Below are 21,752 nucleotides of genomic sequence, written 5' to 3' on the forward strand. Positions count from 1 at the left end.
TAGGGAGGGAAAGGCAGGCAGGCAGGCAGGCAGGCAGGCAGGCAGGCTAGCTTGCAGGCAGGCTAGCTTGCAGGCAGGCAGGGAGTGAGTGGTAGTCACGCGGTTGAACCGCGTGACCTTTAAAAGAGAGTATGGGATGTAGGGGGCGGGTGGTGGGGGCGAGACCGGCTCATTCCCGAAGATAAGCCTAACACACACTACCCGTTAGCATGATGGCAGGCAGGCAGGCTTGCAGGCTGGGAAGGAGGCAGGCAGGCTTGCAGGCTGGGAAGGAGGCAGGCAGGCTTGCAGGCTGGGAAGGAGGCAGGCAGGCTTGCAGGCTGGGAAGGAGGCAGGCAGGCAGGCTTGCAGGCTGGGAAGGAGGCAGGCAGGCAGGCTTGCAGGCTGGGAAGGAGGCAGGCAGGCTTGCAGGCTGGGAAGGAGGCAGGCAGGCTTGCAGGCTGGGAAGGAGGCAGGCAGGCAGGCAGGCTTGCAGGCTGGGAAGGAGGCAGGCAGGCAGGCTTGCAGGCTGGGAAAGAGGCAGGCAGGCAGGCAGGCTTGCAGGCTGGAAAGGAGGCAGGCAGGCAGGCAGGCTTGCAGGCTGGGAAGGAGGCAGGCAGGCAGGCAGGCTTGCAGGCTGGGAAGGAGGCAGGCAGGCAGGCAGGCTTGCAGGCTGGGAAGGAGGCAGGCAGGCAGGCAGGCTTGCAGGCTGGGAAGGAGGCAGGCAGGCAGGCTTGCAGGCTGGGAAGGAGGCAGGCAGGCAGGCTTGCAGGCTGGGAAGGAGGCAGGCAGGCAGGAAGCGATATATGGGTGTTGAAGTGAACCATGAACCACGTGACCTTTGAGAGTGTGTGTGTATGGGTTTGGGGTGGGGGGAGAGGGGGAGGTGTGTCGGTGGTGGGGGAGGGACCGGCTGACTCCGTAAGCCTAACCACACTCCACAGACCTGTGACCCAGATTTGTTTCTTAAATGTACAGTACATCATCGTATATTTTAGGCAGGATGTGCCTGCAGGCAGGATGTGCCTGCAGGCTGGCAGGATGTGCCTGCAGGCTGGCAGGCAAGCTGGCAGGCAGGCTGTGCCTGCAGGCTGGCAGGATGTGCCTGCAGGCTGGCAGGCAAGCTGGCAGGCTGTTCCTGCAGGCTGGCAGGCAGGATGTTCCTGCAGGCTGGCAGGATGTTCCTGCAAGCTGGCAGGATGTGCCTGCAGGCTGGCAGGCAAGCTGGCAGGCAGGGTGGCAGGATGTTCCTGCAGGCTGGCAGGAAACATCTAGAGGATGTTTGCCAGTCGTCTTAATAATCAGTTAGGAACAATTAAGGACTTTTATAAAGCGGACCAGGACTTCACTTATTGGTGAGTACAAACAAAACACGGTCGCATTTACGCTATGAACCTGTCGATTTTTTCCCCTAGAGTTTTTCGTAAACTTTTCAGAACAACTTCTTTTTACATTTCTAGTTTATTTTTTCCCCTCTATTTCTCGTATACGAACTTACATGTTAACCGACGGGTCTCGTCCCCAAGGGGTTCGGAAACCAAGTGGTGCTCTGTATATAAGATTATTATATAAATATATCACACTACACACTATTGAATAATATTACAGCAAAAAAAAATACAAAAAATCAATCAGAGACATTGAAATAATTAGGTAATTATCTCTTTGTGGCAACTCCAGCCTGACAGCTGGCGAGCAACAGACCGTCTGGGACGCACGCTGAGTCAGCGCCTGTTTTTTGCCAGACTTCTCCACCCTATAGCGGGCAATATATGCCACTTACGATTTTTTTATTATTTTTCCCATGATCAGTGAACACAAATTAATAGGTTTAGAGGATTTTTTTTTTTTTTTGGTATGCGCCTGTGGGTGACACATGCTAAATAGCCAGGCACCATTTAAGAGTTAACCACTTAACTGCGCCAACCGAGTATTCTCGGTCGGCGGGAAACTGCGCCAACCGAGAAAACTCTTTTTAATTTTTCGTAACCAATTCTAAATGTGTACGAGGTTGGTTGTGTACGAAATAGACTCTTAGGACCTCCAGTGAGAACCAGCCATCTTGGAAAAAAATCCCAGAATGCCCTAGGGGGTCTGGCTGGGTTAGTACTGAATGAGCAACCACGGGTGGCATATGAGCCTCTGGCTCCCAAACACCTGTTAGTACAAAAGTTGTTTTGTTAGTACAAAAACAAAGATGGCCGCCGCCACCACCACTGGAAACGTAGACACACCAACAGATGATTGTTTCAAAGGATTCTCACCCCAAGATATAAGGAAAGGAGGTGTTCTTGGCAGGTTAGAGATAATTGAGGATATGCAAAAGAAGTATGAAGAAAAAGTGCTTAAATTGGAAGAGGACAATGGAGCTCTTAGGAGTGAGCTTTGCACTCTAAAAGGGAGTATGCTTCAGCAAGGTAAGATTATTACTGCATTAACAGACAAGGTAACAAATCAGGAGGAACAAATCAAGGAACTAGTGAAAGAAAATGAGGTGTGGAAAGTGAAGTTTGGTGACTTTGAAGAAATAAACAAGAAAATAGACTCTCATGGTGAACAACTCCAAGGTAGCCTGAGAGCTAATATACAGTTAGGCAAGGATCTCCAACTGGAAACTTCACTGACAACTCACATAGAGGAGGTGAATAAAGAACTAGAAAAGTATAAAGAAGAAATAAAAGCAACATATGCTCAAGTTGTAAAAGAGAGAGACTATCAAAGAAGTGTGTTCGGAAGTCAAAACCAGAAATGACCAACAAGAAGCAGAAATTAGGCAAGCAATTAGGAAAGAACTGGTTACCAACAGTAAACTGGTACAAAACACTGCAGATAGAATTAAGTCCATAATAATTTTTGGATGTTTAGAGAAGGAAATTTCATCTAGGGTGGACCGAGCGGCAGAAGAGATGAAAATCATAGAGAAAATAGTAGGTTTAGGAGAAGGCTCAAAGGAAAATGTCAGTGATTTTAGAATAGGAAAATATGAGAAAGACAAGAACCGCCCCTTAATCCTTCAATTGCGCATCACATCATATGATGCTTTGACCGACTTGCAGTAAATTGCGCATCATGTGATGCTTTGGAGTACTATGCAAGATTTAAACGGCCCGCGGATACACGGGGTTCACCACACCTTCATCAGGGCTCTCGTAAACAGACGCCATTTTTTAAAAAAATCGTGGGCCAAATTCCCGGGTGTGAAGGGCCTCAGTATTGAGTGAGCAACCAAGCCTGACGCATGCAGCATGTGCTCACAGCACTGCTGTTCAGCTTGTGACCACAGCATCGCCAAAAAATGCCATAATATACTTGTTTATGCTATTATGTAGCGATGATATTATTACAGAAGACCCCTGACTGTGATAAAACTGACCAGGGTTCTGATAATAGCAGGATTGTGGTGATATTTAGCACTGTGCGCCATGGAGAGAGGAGTAATACTGTGGGAGGGAGGGTAGTGGCGATGTCTTCTGACTGTGTGTGGCCACCTTTTATTGACTGCACTCACTATACCAGCTTAGTGGTTCGCTATGGTGAACACAAATGCGGATACTTATATATAACGTGTGTAGTGTGTATAGAGGGTATAAACAGCAAGAGTAGGTTGGGAGCCGCCATTTTGGTGAGGGAGGTGGCGTCGTCTGCACGACGCCACTGTGCAGATGACGGTGTTGTTTACGGGTTACCACGATGGTCTTTGGGCACCATACCACATTTTTTTTTTTTTTTTTTTTTTTTTTTGAGATATATACAAGAGTTGTTACATTCTTGTACAGCCACTAGTACACGTAGCGTTTCGGGCAGGTCCCTGGAATACGACCCCCTGCCGCGAAGAATCGTTTTTTCATCCAAGTACACATTTTACTGTTGCGTTAAACAGAGGCTACAGTTAAGGAATTGCGCCCAGTAAATCCTCCCTGGCCAGGATACGAACCCATGACATAGCGCTCGTGGAACGCCAGGCAAGTGTCTTACCATTACACCACGGAGACTGTAACTTGTACAAGTATGTACTTGTACAAGTATGGTGAATAAAACAGGTAGATATTTATATATAATGTGTGTATATAGCGTAATAACACCACAAATAGTATTGTTGGAGGAGAAATATTAAGTGCGTCTGGCCTTGAGGGCGGCAGCCATCAGCTGACTGTGTGAGGTCCTACGTCTTTGTGCCTTTACTCACCATACAAGCTTAGATGTACAGTTATGGTGAACAAAACATGTAAATACTTATATATAACGTCTGTATATAAGAGCAAAAACAGTATTGTGGAAGGAGAATGTGGGTGAGTCAGGTGACTTGAGGGAGGGCGTGAGTGGCTGGCTGGTACACGGCGGTCACTCCTCGTTATTTTTTGACTCATAATAGTAACTTAGTGGTTCGTTATGGTGAACAAAACATGCAGATACTTATATATAACCTATGTAAATAGTGTAATAACCGACAAAGTATTTGTTCACTGATTGATGAACATAATTGAATCAACAATATGCACACCATAATTATGAGTACAGCAATGATTCACTCATTTTATTATATAAATATATCAAACTACACACTATTGAATAATATTACAGTAAAAAAACTATGAAAAATCAATCAGAGACATTGAAATAATTAGGTAATTATCTCTTTGCGGCAACTCTGGCCTGACAGCTGGCGATCAACAGACCGCCTGGGACGCACGCTGAGTCAGCTCCTGTTTTTTGCCAGACTTCCCCGCCCTATAGCGGGCAATATATGCCACTTACGGTTTTTTTATTATTTTTCCCATGATCAGTGAACACAAATTAACAGGTTAGGAAGAAAAAAGAATTTTTTTTTTTTTTTGGTATGCGCCTGTAGGTGTCAAATGGTATATAGCCATGCGCCATTTAAGGGTTACGGGTGACGTTTAATGGAGTAAAAAACATGATGGAAGTGCTTAGAAATGCCAGAAAATTGTAGTGATGAGGTTGGCAAAATTTGGTCAATAAGACAAGACCTTTCCAAGGAAGACAGAGAAAAGCTGAAAATGAACCTAATTGAGGCAAAACGTCTAAATGGAGATAGAAATGAAGAAGACGGAAATTCTTTTTTCTACAAAGTGACAGGGACTGGAAAGATTGTGAAATGGTACATAAAAACAAAGCAACAAGATCAGTAGTAAAAAGGGGAGTAAAGGGCAAATGAAAAGGGAACATGTTCCTGAAAATTGTATTTACCAACATAGATGGAGTGAGGTCAAAAACTTTGGAGTTGCAAGATATAATCCAGCTTAGGGTCCCAGATATTGTCACATTATCAGAGATGAAACTTGAAGGAAATATGATAAATGAAGTCATATTCCCAAGAGGCTATTCAGTTTGAAGACGTGACAGGAAAACTAGGAAGGGAGGAGTGGCAGTACTGGTGAAAAAACACCTGAAGGTAAGAGAGTTAATATTTGAAAACCCTCGAGATAGTGACATAATGGCATTGCAGATCTGGAATCAGGATGATAAGCTATTTTTAAATACCTACAGCCCACCAGCAAGCAACACATGGACAAAGGAAGAACTGGATGACAAACGAGAGGGCCTCATAATGGTCATGAGAGATATTATTGTACAAGCAGATAAAGATAAATCACGACTGTTGATACTGGAGGACTTCAACTTTAACCACCGTGCTGCGCGGAGTTTATTGAGAAATTCCCCCGGTGTGCATGAAATGAAGTGTTCCCAAAAAATTATTTTTTCTTCGTAAAATAATAAATTCCCTTCCCTGAACATGTCTATGTAAAAATAAATACCAAATTCCACTTACTTTGGCTGTGGGGACGTGGACAAGATGCGCTGTGACGTCATCAGGGCCTGGTCGCCCGTGCGTGACTCGCCCAGACATGGTCGCGTGGGCCATTCAAGCACCGGGTGTTGCCACAAATATATGTTCAATTATTTGTTTATGTATTTCCAATGCGGTTTTATTTGTTTTTTATCGTATATGATGTATATTTGTGTCCTTTACAATATGTATACAGTAGAACGTTCATAATGTTCCGTGGAACTCTGATACATGTGTCAGTAATGTGTCCACAATAAATGTTTATTGTCGCAATATTACCTGTTAAAAAATCACTAAAATTACAATATGTACAGTTTCACACTCTTTACACAGTAACACACTGTATTACACACTCAGTACTTTGGAAGTGAGTAATAATCAACGAAGTAGTCCATGGTACACAGCGCGACTTCGCTCTCAGTGCACCAGGTACAGATAAATTTTCGCTTCCTGTTTCTTCATTCTGTGTGCTTGCAAATTACGCACTCACGTACACCCTTGGCTTTAGAACTTGTAGGTTGTATGTAACCAAGCTTGTAAAGCATAAGGTAGTATTGAAAAGATTATAGGAAAAGATCAATTTGTAAGGTAGTCTTGAAAAGATCGCTTTGTATGGTCCCACACAGGAAGAGATTCAGCTTACCTCAAGAGTGTCCGTCAGTCAGGAAGAGATTCAGCTAGCCTCAAGAGTGTCCATCAGTTGTGAAGAGATTCAGGTATTCTTGAAAATATCTATGGAAAATACCACTATGGAAGCCGCTAATACTGTTCATCTATGCTATTTGTATCAGATGCATCATCACTGAACGCAGAAAACGATTCATCTAAGTATCACCTAAATAAATAGCATAGGATTGCAAGGGTGACGCTCAGAGCTACAACTGGATACACTCGCTATATCGTCCTCATAGGTGTTGTATACCTGGTTGATACCTGGTTGATGGGGTTCTGGGAGTTCTTCTACTCCCCAAGCCCGGCCCGAGGCCAGGCTTGACTTGTGAGAGTTTGGTCTACTAGGCTGTTGCTTGGAGCGGCCCGCAGGCCCACATACCCACCACAGCCCGGTTGGTCCGGCACTCCTTGGAGGAATAAATCTAGTTTCCTCTTGAAGATGTCCACGGTTGTTCTGGCAATATTTCTTATGCTTGCTGGGAGGGTGTTGAACAACCGTGGACCTCTGATGTTTATACAGTGTTCTCTGATTGTGCCTATGGCACCTCTGCTCTTCACTGGTTCTATTCTGCATTTTCTTCCATATCGTTTACTCCAGTACGTTGTTATTTTACTGTGTAGATTTGGTACTTGGCTCTCCAGTATCTTCCAGGTGCATATTATTTGATATTTCTCTCGTCTTCTTTCTAGTGAGTACACTTGGAGAGCTTTGAGACGATCCCAATAATTTAGGTGCTTTATCGCGTCTATGCGTGCCGTATATGTTCTCTGTATTCCCTCTATTTCAGCAATCTCTCCTGCTCTGAAGGGGGAAGTGAGTACTGAGCAGTACTCAAGACGGGACAACACAAGTGACTTGAAGAGTACAACCATTGTGATGGGATCCCTGGATTTGAAAGTTCTCGTAATCCATCCTATCATTTTTCTGGCTGTCGCAATATTTGCTTGGTTATGCTCCCTAAACATTAGGTCGTCAGACATAATTATTCCCAAATCCTTTACATGCTGTTTTCCTACTATGGGTACATTTGATTGTGTTTTATACCCTGTATTATGTTTAAAGTCCTCATTTTTATCGTATCTGAGTACCTGGAATTTATCACTGTTAAACATCATGTTATTTTCTGATGCCCAGTCGAAAACTTTATTAATATCAGCTTGAAGTTTTTCAATGTCTTCAGCCGAGGTAATTTTCATACTAAATTTTGTGTCATTTGCAAAGGATGATACGAAGCTGTGACTTGTATTTCTGTCTATATCTGATATGAGAATAAGGAAAAGCAGCGGTGCAAGGACTGTACCCCTGAGGTACAGAGCTTTTCACTGCACTTGGACTAGATTTTATATGGTTGACCGTTACTCGCAGAGTCCTGTTTGACAGAAAACCGAGTATCCAGCGTCCTACTTTACCGGTTATTCCCACTGACTTCATTTTGTGTGCTATCACGCCATGGTCACATTTATCGAAAGCCTTTGCGAAGTTCGTGTATATCACATCAGTATTCTGTTTTTCCTCTAAAGCCTCAGTGACTTTGTCGTAGTGCTCAAGTAGCTGTGAGAGGCACGATCTTCCCACTCGAAATCCATGTTGGCCTGGGTTGTGAAGGTCATTGGTCTCCATGAAATTGGTGACCTGACTCCTAATCACTCTCTCAAATACTTTTATTATGTGCGATGTTAGTGCAACTGGTATATAATTCTTTGCCAATGCTTTGCTCCCTCCCTTGTGTAGAGGGGCTATGTCTGCTACTTTAAGTGCATCTGGTATCTCCCCTGTGTCCAAGCTCTTCCTCCACACTATACTGAGTGCCTGTGCTACCGGCACTTTGCATTTCTTTATAAATATTGAATTCCATGAGTCTGGACCTGGGGCCGAGTGCATGGGCATGTTTTCAATTTCTCTTTCAAAATTTAGTGCACTCGTGTTGATATCAGTTATATTTACAGGGGTTTGAATATCCCGCATAAAGAAATTGTCTGGATCTTCCACTTTCATGTTGTTTATTGGAGTGCTAAACTCAAGCCTCATACTGCTTTTTTAGGATTTCACTAATTTCTTTGTCATCCTCCGTGTATGAACCTTCACTTGTACGAATAGGTCCAATACTGGCAGTGGTTTTTGCTTTTGATTTTGCATATGTGAAGAAGTATTTTGGATTTTTCTTTATTTCCCGAATTGCTTTCTGTTCTAACTGCATTTCTTCAGTCTCATATGAGTGTTTCAATTTCCGCTCGATTTCTTCAATCTCCCTATTTAAATTATTCCTTCTTTGACGGGAAATTCGTGTCTGCATAAGCAGTTCCGTTATTTTTTCCTGCGTTTATAGTGTGGACTGCGTTCTCTTTCTACGTTGGATCTCTTTCTGGCTTTCCTCAAAGGAACATGTTTCAGATTTGATACGCTTCTGAAGTCAGTTTTTCTATTTCTTCTGTAGGACTAGTATTACTTAAAACAGTTTCCCATGGAATGTTTGTAAGTTCCCTGTTTATTATCTCCCAGTCTATCCTTTTATTATTAAAATTGAATTTACTGAATAGCCCCTCTCGCTTTATCAACGTTTTAGGTCTATTCTGAGTATTGATGGTCGTTTGCACTTCAATGAGCTTGTGATCTGAATATGTGGTATCTGATATTGTAATGTCTCTGATAATGTCTTCATTGTTCGTAAAGACCAGATCTAGAATATTTTCATTTCTCGTTGGCTCCGATATCTGCTGATTGAGTGAAAATTTGTCACAGAATCTAAGTAGTTCTCTAATCTGTGGTTGGTTAGGTCCTGATAGATTTCCTGGTATAATATTATTGTTTGCTATTCTCCATTTGAGACTAGGCAAGTTGAAGTCACCTAGGAAGATAATATCAGGTATATGGGTTCTCCAAATTATCAAGGCTATTCTCTATTTTGTTTATCTGTTCTATGAATTCCTCAGCCGTTGCATCTGGCGGTTTGTATATTAAAATAATCACTAAATTTATTTTCTCTATTTTTAATCCCAGTACCTCTACCACCTCATTTGTAACGTTTAGGATCTCCGAGCATACAAGGTCTTCCCTTATATACAGACCCATTCCTCCATGTGACCTAATTTTCCTATCACACCTGTATAGGTTATATCCTGGAATCCAGATCTCACTGTCCAACAATTCCCCTGCATGGGTTTCTGTGAAAGCTCCAAATACTGCATTTGACTCCGTGAGGAGGCCATTTATGAACTGTACTTTGTTGTTTGTTCTTGTTTTCAGTCCTTGTATGTTGGCATAGATGAATGAGGTTACTCTATAAGTGATAGTTTGACTGGGAGACTTTTTCGACAAGCCTATTATGCGTGGACATATTGAGTTTGTTCTGACCAGTGCTGATTGTTGTAGGGCAGTTGCCTGTCGTAGTTGTAGTTCCCTTTCGGTGTGTAATTGTATCTGTAATTCTGGAATGCAAGTGGATCTGGCATCCAGTTATATACATTCTCCATGCTCCTCCTTTTGAATTCTCTTTCGGTCTGGTATAAAAAATTTATCGAGTTTCCTCCAAATTCCTTATCCTGCTTGCCACTCTTTATGTAGCGTTCCATGCCTTTCACGTGAAAGTGTGGGCAGCTGAGGTCATAGCATTTTCTGTCCTCCAGTGAGGTTTGGCACATGTCAGGATGGAAAAACCTACATATTGATCCAAATCGGCACTCACCTTTCCCAAGCATATTTAAACATTTTTTAGGATGTTGGTAACTGCATTCTAATCCTTTCTTATTACCAGCATATCTATGTCTGCATATGCCCTTTGCATAAAATTTGCAAAAGTCTGTCCTTCAGTTCTGACTCGCTCTATCGGGAACCGTAGAAGTGTCTGTACCTATCGAGCTGTCAGTGCTGTCTGTTACACTTTCTAGTTTACTGTCATCTACATCCGGGCCTACTGAGTCAGAGTTTACAACTTCCTGAGTTTCAGTCTCAGTTTCATCCCTGACTATAGCCTCCCCCCCTGGTATAATAAAATTGTTGTTGTTCCTTTCCCACTCCTTCTGGATGGCTGGTAGGCTTTCAATGAACGATGTTTTCCATTCATGCGTCATGTTATCTAGAAGGTTTTTTAGGATATTCCAAGCTGGCAGGTCATTTTTACACACCCAGAGCAAGTGGCCAGCTCTCAGTGCCGTGGTGTTACTCACTCCTGTACAAGCCGAATGAAATCTATTCTTACAGTATCACTTGCATCCGACCTTTGTGTTAGGTCCTTATTGCGCCTGGCTTCCCCAATATTATGACCCTTATGTTCTTCAAACAATAAGGTTTGAATTTCACCGACAGAGCATTATCTTTCAACACCGCGTCGGACAGGTGTTTGGGAGCCAGAGGCGCGTGCGCCACCCATGGTTGCTCATTCAGTACTAACCCAGCCAGCACCCCTAGGGCATTCTGGGATTTTTTACCAAGATGGCTGCCTTTCACTGAAGGTCCTAAGAGTCCATTTCATACACAACCAACCTCGTACACATTTAGAATTGGTTACGAAAAATCAAAACGAATTTTCTCGGTTGGCGCAGTTTCCCGCCGACCGAGAAAACTCGGTTGGCGCAGTTAAGTGGACTGGGAGGCCTATGAAGCAAGAACGAAGGACTTTTGGTTATGCAGATTTGTGAACCTCATTCTGGAGACATTCTTGTATCAACACATAAAGCAGGCCACAAGAATGAGGGAAGGAGATGTACCGTCAGAACTGGATCTAGTTTTCACCAGGAAAGAAGAAGAGATATTTGACATCCAGTACCTTCCTCCCTTGGGAAAAAAAAGAGTGATCACGTCCTGTTAGACATTGATTATGCTTTAAGATATCATCTAAAAGAAAATGGGGACATTGAAACAGTTGATAAACTCGATTTAAGGAGAGGTCACTATGGGGAACTTCAAATTTTTTTTAATGAGTGTAATTGGACAGACTTGTTCCTAGGCAGGGAAGTAAATGAAATGTATGCCAAATTTTTAAATATATATGAGGAAGGCACACAAACATTCATACCAAAACAGAGATGCAGGGCCAGAAAACAGGACTGGTTCAACAGAAATTGTGAGAGGGCCAGAGACCAAAAGACACAAAAATGGAATCAGTAAAGGAAGAGGCCAAACCCCCCAAACATACCAGCAATACAAAGATGCGAGAAATAACTATACGGCAGTAAGGAGAGAGGCAGAAAGAAATTTTGAAAAAGGGATAGCAGATAAATGTAAAACAGAACCGGGCCTACTCTACAAATTCATAAACAACAAATTGCAGGTAAAGGATAATATCCAGAGGTTGAAAATGGGAAACAGATTCACGGAAAATGAAAAGGAAATGTGTGAAACATTAAATGAAAAGTTCCAAAGTGTGTTTGTACAAAATTAAATCTTCAGAGAACCAGACACAATAAGAATTCCAGAGAACAACATAGGGTGGATAGAGGTGTCTAGAGATGAAGTGGAAAATATGCTAAAGGAGCTCAGTAAGAACAAAGCAGCTGGCCCAGATGGAGTTTCACCATGGGTTCTGAGAGAATGTGCATCTGAGCTCAGCATTCCACTTCACCTGATCTTTCAGGCATCCCTGTGTACAGGAATCGTAGCAGACATGTGGAAACAGGCTAACATAGTTCCAATCTACAAAAGTGGCAGCAGGGAAGACCCCCTCAATTATAGACCTGTATCATTGACAAGTCTAATAGTGAAAGTATTGGAAAAACTAATCAAAACTAAATGGGTAGAACACCTGGAGAGAAATGATATAATATCAGACAGACAATAGGGTTTCCGATCTGGAAGATCTTGTGTATCAAATTTACTCAGTTTCTATGATCGAGCCACAGAGATATTACAGGAAAGAGATGGTTGGGTTGACTGCATCTATCTGGACCTAAAAAAGGCTTTCGACAGAGTTCCACATAAGAGGTTGTTCTGGAAACTGGAAAATATTGGAGGGGTGACAGGTAAGCTTTTAACATGGATGAAAAATTTTCTGACATAGAAAAATGAGGGCAGTAATCAGAGGGAATGTATCGGACTGAAGAAATGTCACAAGTGGAGTACCACAGGGTTTAGTTCTTGCACCAGTGATGTTTATTGTCTACATAAATGATCTACCAGTTGGTATACAGAATTATATGAACATGTTTGCTGATGATGCTAAGATAATAGGAAGGATAAGAAACTTAGATGATTGTCATGCCCTTCAAGATGACCTGGACAAAATAAGTATATGGAGCACCACTTGGCAAATGGAATTTAATATTAATAAATGCCATGTTATGGAATGTGGAATAGGAGAACATAGACCCCACACAACTTATATATTATGTGAGAAATCTTTAAAGAATTCTGATAAAGAAAGAGATCTAGGGGTGGTTCTAGATAGAAAACTATCACCTGAGGACCACATAAAGAATATTGTGCGAGGAGCCTATGTCACGCTTTCTAACTTCAGAATTGCTTTTAAATACATGGATGGAAATATACTAAAGAAATTGTTCACAACTTTTGTTAGGCCAAAGCTAGAATATGCAGCGGTTGTGTGGTGCCCATATCTTAAGAAGCACATCAACAAACTGGAAAAGGTGCAAAGACATGCTACTAAGTGGCTCCCAGAACTGAAGGGCAAGAGCTACGAGGAGAGATTAGATGCATTAAATATGCCAAAACTAGAAGACAGAAGAAAAAGAGGTGATATGATCACTACATACAAAATAGTATCAGGAATTGATAAAATTGATAGGGAAGATTTCCTGAGACCTGGAACTTTAAGAACAAGCGGTCATAGATTTAAACTAGCTAAACACAGATGCTGAAGAAATATAAGAAAATTCACTTTCGCAAACAGAGTGGTGTCATAGATTTAAACTAGCTAAACACAGATGCTGAAGAAATATAAGAAAATTCACTTTCGCAAACAGAGTGGTAGACGGTTGGAACAAGTTAGGTGAGAAGGTGGTGGAGGCCAAGACTGTCAGTAGTTTCAAAGTGTTATATGACAAAGAGTGCTGGGAAGACGGGACACCACGAGTGTAGCTCTCATCCTGTAACTACACATAGGTAATTACACTTAGGTAATTACCTATCTGACGCAGTGTTGAAAGATAACGCTCTGTCGGTGAAATTCAAACCTTATTGTTTGAAGAACATAAGGGTCATAATATTGGTGAAGCTAGGAGCAATAAGGACCTAACACAAAGGTCGGATGCAAGTGATACAGCACCTATGAGGAGGATACAGCGACCGTATCCAGTTGTAGCACTGAGCGTCACCCTTGCAATCCTATACTATCTACAATTATTTAGATGATACATACTGTAGATGAATCATTTTCTGTGTTCAGTGATGATACATCTGATACAAATAGCATAGATGAACAGTGTTAGCAGCTTCCATGGTGGTGTTTTCCATAGATATTTTAAAAAATACCTGAATCTCTTTCTAACTGACGGACACTATTTGAGGCTAGCTGAATCTCTTTCTGACTGACGGACACTCTTGAGGTAAGCTGAATCTCTTCTTGTGTGGGACCGTACAAAGCAATCTTTTCAAGACTACCTTACAAATCGATCTTTTCCTATAATCTTTTCAATACTACCTTATGCTTTACAAGCTTGGCTGCATACAATCTACAAGTACTAAAGCCAAGGGTGTACGTGAGTGCGTTATTTGCAAGCACACAGAATGAAGAAACAGAAAGCGAAAATTTATCTGTACCTGGTGCACTGAGAGCGAAGTCGCGCTGTGTACCATGGACTACTTCATTGATTATTACTCACTTCCGAAGTACTGAGTGTGTAATACAGTGTGTTACTGTGTAAATAGTGTGTGTGAAACTGTACATATTGTAATTTTAGTGAATTTTTAACAGGTAATATTGTAACAATAAACATTTATTGTGGACACATTGCTGACACATGTATCACAGTTCCACGGAACATTATGAACGTTCTACTGTATACATATTGTAAAGGACACAAATATGCATCATATACAATGGGGCCTCGACTTACGATGCTAATCCGTTCCCAGAGACAGATCGTAACTCGAAATATCATAAGTCGAAGCGATTTTTTCCATAAGAAATAAAGGGAATTGAATTAATCCGTTCCCCACCCTCCAAAATATTAACATACAAATACATTTTATACTGAATACAATTTTTTTTTTCTAACTACAATACAGTACCAAAGTTGATCTTACCTTTATGGAGGGCTCTTGATGGCATATGGAAGATGGTGATGAGGGGGGGTGGGGAGGTGTTACTGTTTGGAAGGGGAGTCACCTTCCATTATAACATCAGGCAGTGATGACCTTTCTGGTGTGCACTCTCTGGCACGTTTTGCTTGCATAGCACTAGGACCTGGTTGTGGTTCAGTGCTTGTTTGTCTCACTACAAATTTGTCAAGAGACATTTGTTTTTCCCATCGTTTTAACATTTGTCTGTAATGATGCACCACAGTGTCATTGAATAGGTTAAGGCAACAGCCTACTGCAGCTTGATTTGGGCGAGTCGTTTCAGCAAAGGTTTGCAATTCTGCTGCACACATTTTCTTAATTGTTGAGAAGAGACATTCTGTACTCTTGTTTCCGCTCAATGGCCATCCTTACATTGGTTTTCATATGTTGAGCCTTACCACTGACTTTCCTGGGATTCATGGTGTGATATATAATAATTAAATGTTCAAAATGCAAAAAAAAAAACACAAACACGTAATTTCTTATAGGCGCAATCGTCACTAAGCGGGCAGCTGTAGTAAACTGAGGCAGGTCGGACCGCGACCGGGAACCACGCGCTCAGTCGACCCGAATGTGTACCAACAAATATCGGAAGTCGACGACACCATCAGATGTAGAGTCGCATTTTTCGATCAAATTTACATCGTAACTCAAAATTATCGTAAGTAGGGGCAATCGTAAGTCGAGGTGCCACTGTACGATAAAAATAAATAAATAAAACCGCATTGGATATACATAAAACAAATAATTGAAAATATATTTGTGGCAACACCCGGTGCTTGAATGGCCCGCGCAACCGTGTCTGGGCAATTCACGCACGGGCGACCATGCCCTGATGACGTCACAGCGCACCTTGTCCACGTCCCCACAGCCAAAGTAAGTGGAATTTGGTATTTATTTTTACATAGACATGTTCAGGGAAGGGAATTTATCATTTTATGAAGAAAAAAGAATTTTTGGGGAACACTTTATTTCATGGACACCGTGGGAATTTCACAATAAACTCCATGCAGCACAGTGGTTAAATCTGCAGATATAGTCCCTCTGCACAAGGGGGGGTAGTAAAGCCTTGGCAAAAAATTATAGACCAGTTGCACTAACATCACACATAATAAAAGTGTTTGAAAGAGTGATTAGGAGTCAAATTTCTAGTTTTATGGAAAATAATGAGCTACACAATCCAGGACAACATGGATTTAGAGCGGGCAGATCCTGTCTGTCATAGTTACTTAACCACTATGACAAAATCACAGAAGCTCTTGAAGAAAAGCAAAATGCAGATGTTGTATACACAGACTTTGCAAAGGCAATCGACAAATGTGACCATGAGGTGATAGCACACAAAATGGGGTCAATGGAAATAACTGGTAATGTAGGATGCTGGATACTCAATTTCCTGTTGAACAGAACACAAAGAGTAACAGTCAAACAAATAAAATCGAGTCCAAGCGCAGTTAAAAGCTCTGTACCTCAAGGTACAGTCCTTGCACCGCTACTGTTCCTTATTCTCATATTAGATATAGACAAAAATACACGTCACAGCTTCGTGTCATCCTTTGCAGATGACACAAAAATCTGCATGAAAATTACCTCTGTTGAAGACATTGAAAACTTACAAGCAGATGTCAACAAAGTTTTCGATTGGGCAGCAGAAAATAACAGGATGTTTAACAGTGATAAATTTCAGGTACTCAGGTACAGCAAAAATGAGGATCTGAAACATAATACAGGGTACAAAACACAATTGAATCTGTCCATAGTAGGAAAACAGCATGTCAAGGATTTGGGAATGACGATATCCGACGATCTAACGTTTAGAGAGCATAACCAAGCAAATATTGTGTTAGCCAGAAAAATGATAGGATGGATTACGAGAACTTATAAATCCAGGGATCCCATCACAATGGTTTTACTCTTCAAGTCACTTGTGTTGTCCCATCTCGATTACTGCTCAGTACTCACGTCCCCCTTCAGAGCAGGAGAGATTGCTGAAATAGAGGGAATACAGAGAACATATACGGCACGCATAGACGAGATAAAACACCTAAATTATTGGGATCGTCTCAAAGCTCTCCAAATGTACTCTCTAGAAAGGAGACGAGAGAAATACCAAATAATATACACATGGAAAATACTGGAGGGCCAGGTCTCAAATCTACACAGTAAAATAACAACGTACTGGAGTGAACGATATGGAAGAAAATGCAGGACTGAACCAGTGAAGAGCAGAGGTGCCATAGGCACAATCAGAGAACACTGTATAAACATCAGAGGTCCGCGGTTGTTCAACGTCCTCCCAGCGACAATAAGAAATATTACCGGAACAACTGTGGACATCTTCAAGAGAAAACTGTTTTCTAAGAGAAGTTCTGGATTACCCGGGCTGTGGTGGGTATGTGGGCCTGCGGGCCGCTCCAAGCAACAGCCTGGTGGACCAAACTCTCACAAGTCAAGCCTGGCCTCAGGCCGGGCTTGAGAAGTAGAAGAACTCCCAGAATCCCATCAAGCAGGTTTCAAGCAGGAGCCACAGAGATTTCACAGGAAAGAGATGGTTGGGTTGACTGCATCTATCTGGACCTAAAAAAGGCTTTTGGCAGAGTTCCACATAAAAGGTTGTTCTGGAAACTGGAACATATTGGAGGGGTGACAGGTAAGCTTCTAACATGGATGAAAAATTTCCTAACTGGTAGAAAAATGAGGGTCGTAATCAGAGGCAATGTATCGGATTGGAGGAATGTCACAAATGGAGTACCACAGGGTTCAGTTCTTGCACCGGTAATGTTCATTGTCTACATAAACAATCTACCAGATGGAATACAGTATTATATGAACATGTTTGCTGATGATGCTAAGATAATAGGGAAGATAAGAAACCTTGATGATTGTCATGCCCTTCAAGAAGACCTGGACAAAATAAGTATATGGAGCACCACTTGACAAATGGAATTTAATAAGAACAAATGCCATGTTATAGAATGTGGAATGGGAGAACATAGACCCCACACAACCTATAAATTATGTGAGAAATTTTTAAAGAATTTTGACAAAGAAAGGGATCTAGGGGTGGTTCTAGATCAGGGGTGGGCAACCTTTTTGAGAGTGCGTGCCAAAATCAGCCAAGTCTCTGACACAAACTTTTTCCACGTGCCAACCATTTTTTTTGGTGCCCATCCACTTGGAATGTCGGGGATTGAACGCCGCTCAACAAGAAACGAGACCGTTGCTCTACCGTCCACCCCAAGAGGTTGGGCTCACCTAACATAAATATTTGAAAAAAAAAAAAAAGTTCTTTATCACATACTCCCAGTCTTCCCATACACAGCATTGTATCTTTCAATTTAATTTTCATTTTTTACCCGAGTTTACCCGAGAGCCACTAACACTGGCCTCGACGAGGACAGGAAGCCGGTGGCTTGTCAAAGGTCCTCCCCATACACACATGGACGTACTGGGGGACCATACATATGACCATGCATATTTTTTATGCACATTGGTGCAGAAACGCCCCCCCCCCTCCCCTGCACCATTGTGATGGCCATCTGTACAGCACATCTTAATTATTTAATTATCAAGGGAAAGTGCCAAGACATTACAACTTTATAGCACTTGCAAGGGGTCATGATAAGGGTTAGGGATGGGACAGAGGGAGGGAACAGTACATCTTAGATTGTGACAATTTATAACCATTACATCAACAAACGCTGCATTCCCATATATACAACCCAATTGTTAACGATAAAATACCTATGGCGCAGCGGTCTACACCCTCAGGTCCCAACCACGGGACTCAGGATTTGATCCCCAGGTGGGACTAGACCCCAATGGGCACATTTTCTTTCACCTCATGCCCCCAGGAGTCAGGCAATTGTCAAGGATAGAACCTCACTTGGCCTACAGGTGAACCTTGACAAACCTTAACCCTTAAACAGCGCAAAAGTCATATGATGTGTGACATTGAAGGGGGTATAAGCTCGAAAAATATTTGAATTATGTCAAAATTACTTAAAAATATCAAACAAATCTCAAACTTATTGGCTTCAGCTTCGTGAAACTTTCATCAAAATATTTCCAGAAATTGATTTTAGACGAATATTAAAAAAAAAAGAACGTTTTGTTGATAAAGAGAACAGCTCCTATTAACTGGAACTGGTGGATAATGCAGTAATAAAGAGACGCAAGCACCTGTCCGACGCACAAACAAGAAGAACAGCAGTAACAAGTGTCCACAAAGTGGACATACAGCTGGTGCCTTTATAGCATTGGTTAGTAATACAAAATAACACAAATAATAATGAATAATTATGTTATTATGCTCTATTTTGTTGTATATCATATAAATACATCGTCCAATGTTATTATCAATGTTACTTGCAACAATGTCAAAAAAATATTTTTTTTAGGGGAATTTTTTCTTTTGTTAGGATTTTAGTTTTTTCTTCCTCCTTTGTTTATTATTTGAATTTGTTTTAACCTTTACATCCTGGAGAATGCATTCTCGTCCCTAACTATGAGAAGTTAGGATGTGTAGCCAGAATTAAATTAGTCAACAAATAAATCAGTTACAACTCTCAGAACTTGGGACTTTTGAATTTTTTTTCACAGATTTCAAGTTCTATTTTCCTTGTTTCTTTAGATTGTTTTGATGATTATGGACCAAAATAAGGTTTTTTACTTATATGAAGTATACCCTAAATATACTTCCTAAATCATTATAATTATTATAATTATCCCTATATTTCATTTTTGGGGGTTATTTTATCTTGACTTCATTTCTACACACATTGACCTACAAGTTTCACATACTTGAGTACGAATGTCAAACAATGTTTATTACAACATTCAAGTAAATTCATGAATTAGAACTGCCTTATTCATTATCGATAGCTTCAACTTCAATTATATCTATAACTAGAATTTCAACTTACTTCAGTATCCAAAAATCTAGTTTCTAACCGATTCTCACCATTTTTACATATAGTGTTCACAGCTGCCTGTTCCACAATCCCTATAGAATTGATTTTTCATAAACTCTAAACATTTGGAGTTATAAATTTTTGTTGTCTAAATTTGCGCATATTTCAAATGCCGTATTGACGATATTGTTTTACAGTAAACAATACTGAAAACCTTTATTCTGAATATATGAACATGAAGATCATATGCTCTTCTGAGAGCATAACAACACCAAATGAACAGTTGTGATATTTTTATATTTTTGCAGCTGATTTCAAAATCTGAAGTTTTCAATATTAAATTTTATAATTATTTTTTATTCTCTTGTTTTTCAAGTTACACTGATATCATTTAGACAAAGTTAGAGCATTTGCCTAGTAGATTATTCACAATTTTTTTTTTAAAAGTTTCAGAAAACTTAAAAAACTGAGCTCAATGTCGCACATCATGTGAGGTTTTGCGCAGTTTAAGGGTTAAGGGGAGTCATTTATGGGGTGACCCGCCTCGGTAACTCCTCGGGACAGTAACACCAACAGTCCCCGAACTGCCAGGCCTATGGACTTGTGTAGGCCTCCCCCAACACCGGGACTAAGGTCTGGCCCAACAGCTACAGGCGAAGCAACTCTGTCATCCTGTAATCAATCTCAATTACCTCTCAATACGTGGTGTGATGGCGGCAGGTGTGTGGCTTTGGCTATACCACCCAGCAGGAGGAGGCAGGTGTGTAGCTGTGGCTATATACCACCCCACAGGAGGAGGCAGGTGTGTAGCTGTGGCTATACCACCCAGCAGGAGGAGGCAGGTGTGTAGCTGTGGCTATATACCACCCCCACAGGAGGAGGCAGGTGTGTAGCTGTGACTATATACCACCCCCACAGGAGGCAGGTGTGTAGCTGTGGCTATATACCACCCCGCAGGAGAAGGCAGGTGTGTAGCTGTGCTATATACCACTCCGCAGGAGGAGGCAGGTGTGTAGCTGTGCTATATACCTCCCCGCAGGAGGAGGCAGGTGTGTAGCTGTGCTATATACCTCCCCGCAGGAGAAGGCAGGTGTGGAGGTCTGACTGTAAACAACTCCTGGGCTCTGGCCCTAGGGGTCCAAAAATGGCCCCACAGATTAGTCCTACTACGTCATCGCTCTATACTCTACTAACATCCCTATCCTAATCTAACCTAATCTAACGTCACGTAACCTAATATAATCTAACGTATTCTACTACAACAATATCTAATCAAACAAAAATATACCTTTTTTACATAGAAACACATATATGATTGTGCCATCACTATAACGTCGATGCGTTGACTCTTGTGGTCCTTTTTGGATCTACAAGACACAGCTGATCATAATGTATTCAGTATATTCAGTATATAATAGAAATTTGTATTTGTATACAATATGGACATGGACATTTGACACATAATACACACACATGATACAGCGGAGTATTCGTAGGTACACATTGTTGTAAAAAAGCCTCCGACACATAGTAATGCTTTATCTCCATTACCACTCCGTAAAAAGAATGCGATAATCGCCAGCCCCAGGAAGCGTAAATATTGCGGTGGTTTTCATTTCCCCAAACCACCACAATTTTTACGGTGGCGTCAATAGTATAAAAACCTGCATAGTGAGTGTAATTATCATAAAAGGAAAGGTTCTGATGGCTATGATTATCCTTCTTAGCTAAATAAATTTTGGAGTTCAGTTCCCGAACCTCACAGGATGGGTATGGGGGTCAGCTACCACCCACAGGATGGGTATGGGGTCCACTACCACCCACAGGATGGGTATGGGGTCCACTACCACTTACAGGATGGGTATGGGGTCCACTACCACCCACAGGATGGGTATGGGGTCCACTACTACCCACAGGAAGGGTATTGGGTCCACTACCGCCCACAGGATGGGTATGGGGTCACCTACCGGCCACAGGATGGGTATTGGGTCCACTACCGCCCACAGGATGGGTATAGGGTCACCTACCGTCCACAGAATGGGTATGGGGTTCACTACCACCCACAGGATGGGTATGGGGGTCCACTACCGCCCACAGAACGGGTATGGGGTCCACTGCCGCTCACAGGATGGGTATGGGGTCACCT

At 41.8% G+C, this 21,752-nt stretch overlaps 1 protein-coding gene across 2 annotated transcripts in view; it reads right to left on the minus strand.

Moving 5' to 3' along the window:
- The window catches only part of LOC123765058 (uncharacterized), a 35,710-nt gene extending 14,966 nt beyond the window's left edge, over positions 1-20,744 (minus strand). For both annotated transcript variants that reach the window (XM_069339476.1, XM_069339482.1), the window contains exon 1: positions 20,299-20,744. The gene's annotated coding sequence lies outside the window, so the exon portion shown is untranslated. The remainder of the gene's footprint in view (positions 1-20,298) is intronic.
- Positions 20,745-21,752: the final 1,008 nt, after the last annotated feature.

Source organism: Procambarus clarkii, chromosome 5 (genome assembly GCF_040958095.1).
Source record: "Procambarus clarkii isolate CNS0578487 chromosome 5, FALCON_Pclarkii_2.0, whole genome shotgun sequence".
Classification (NCBI taxonomy): domain Eukaryota; kingdom Metazoa; phylum Arthropoda; class Malacostraca; order Decapoda; family Cambaridae; genus Procambarus; species Procambarus clarkii.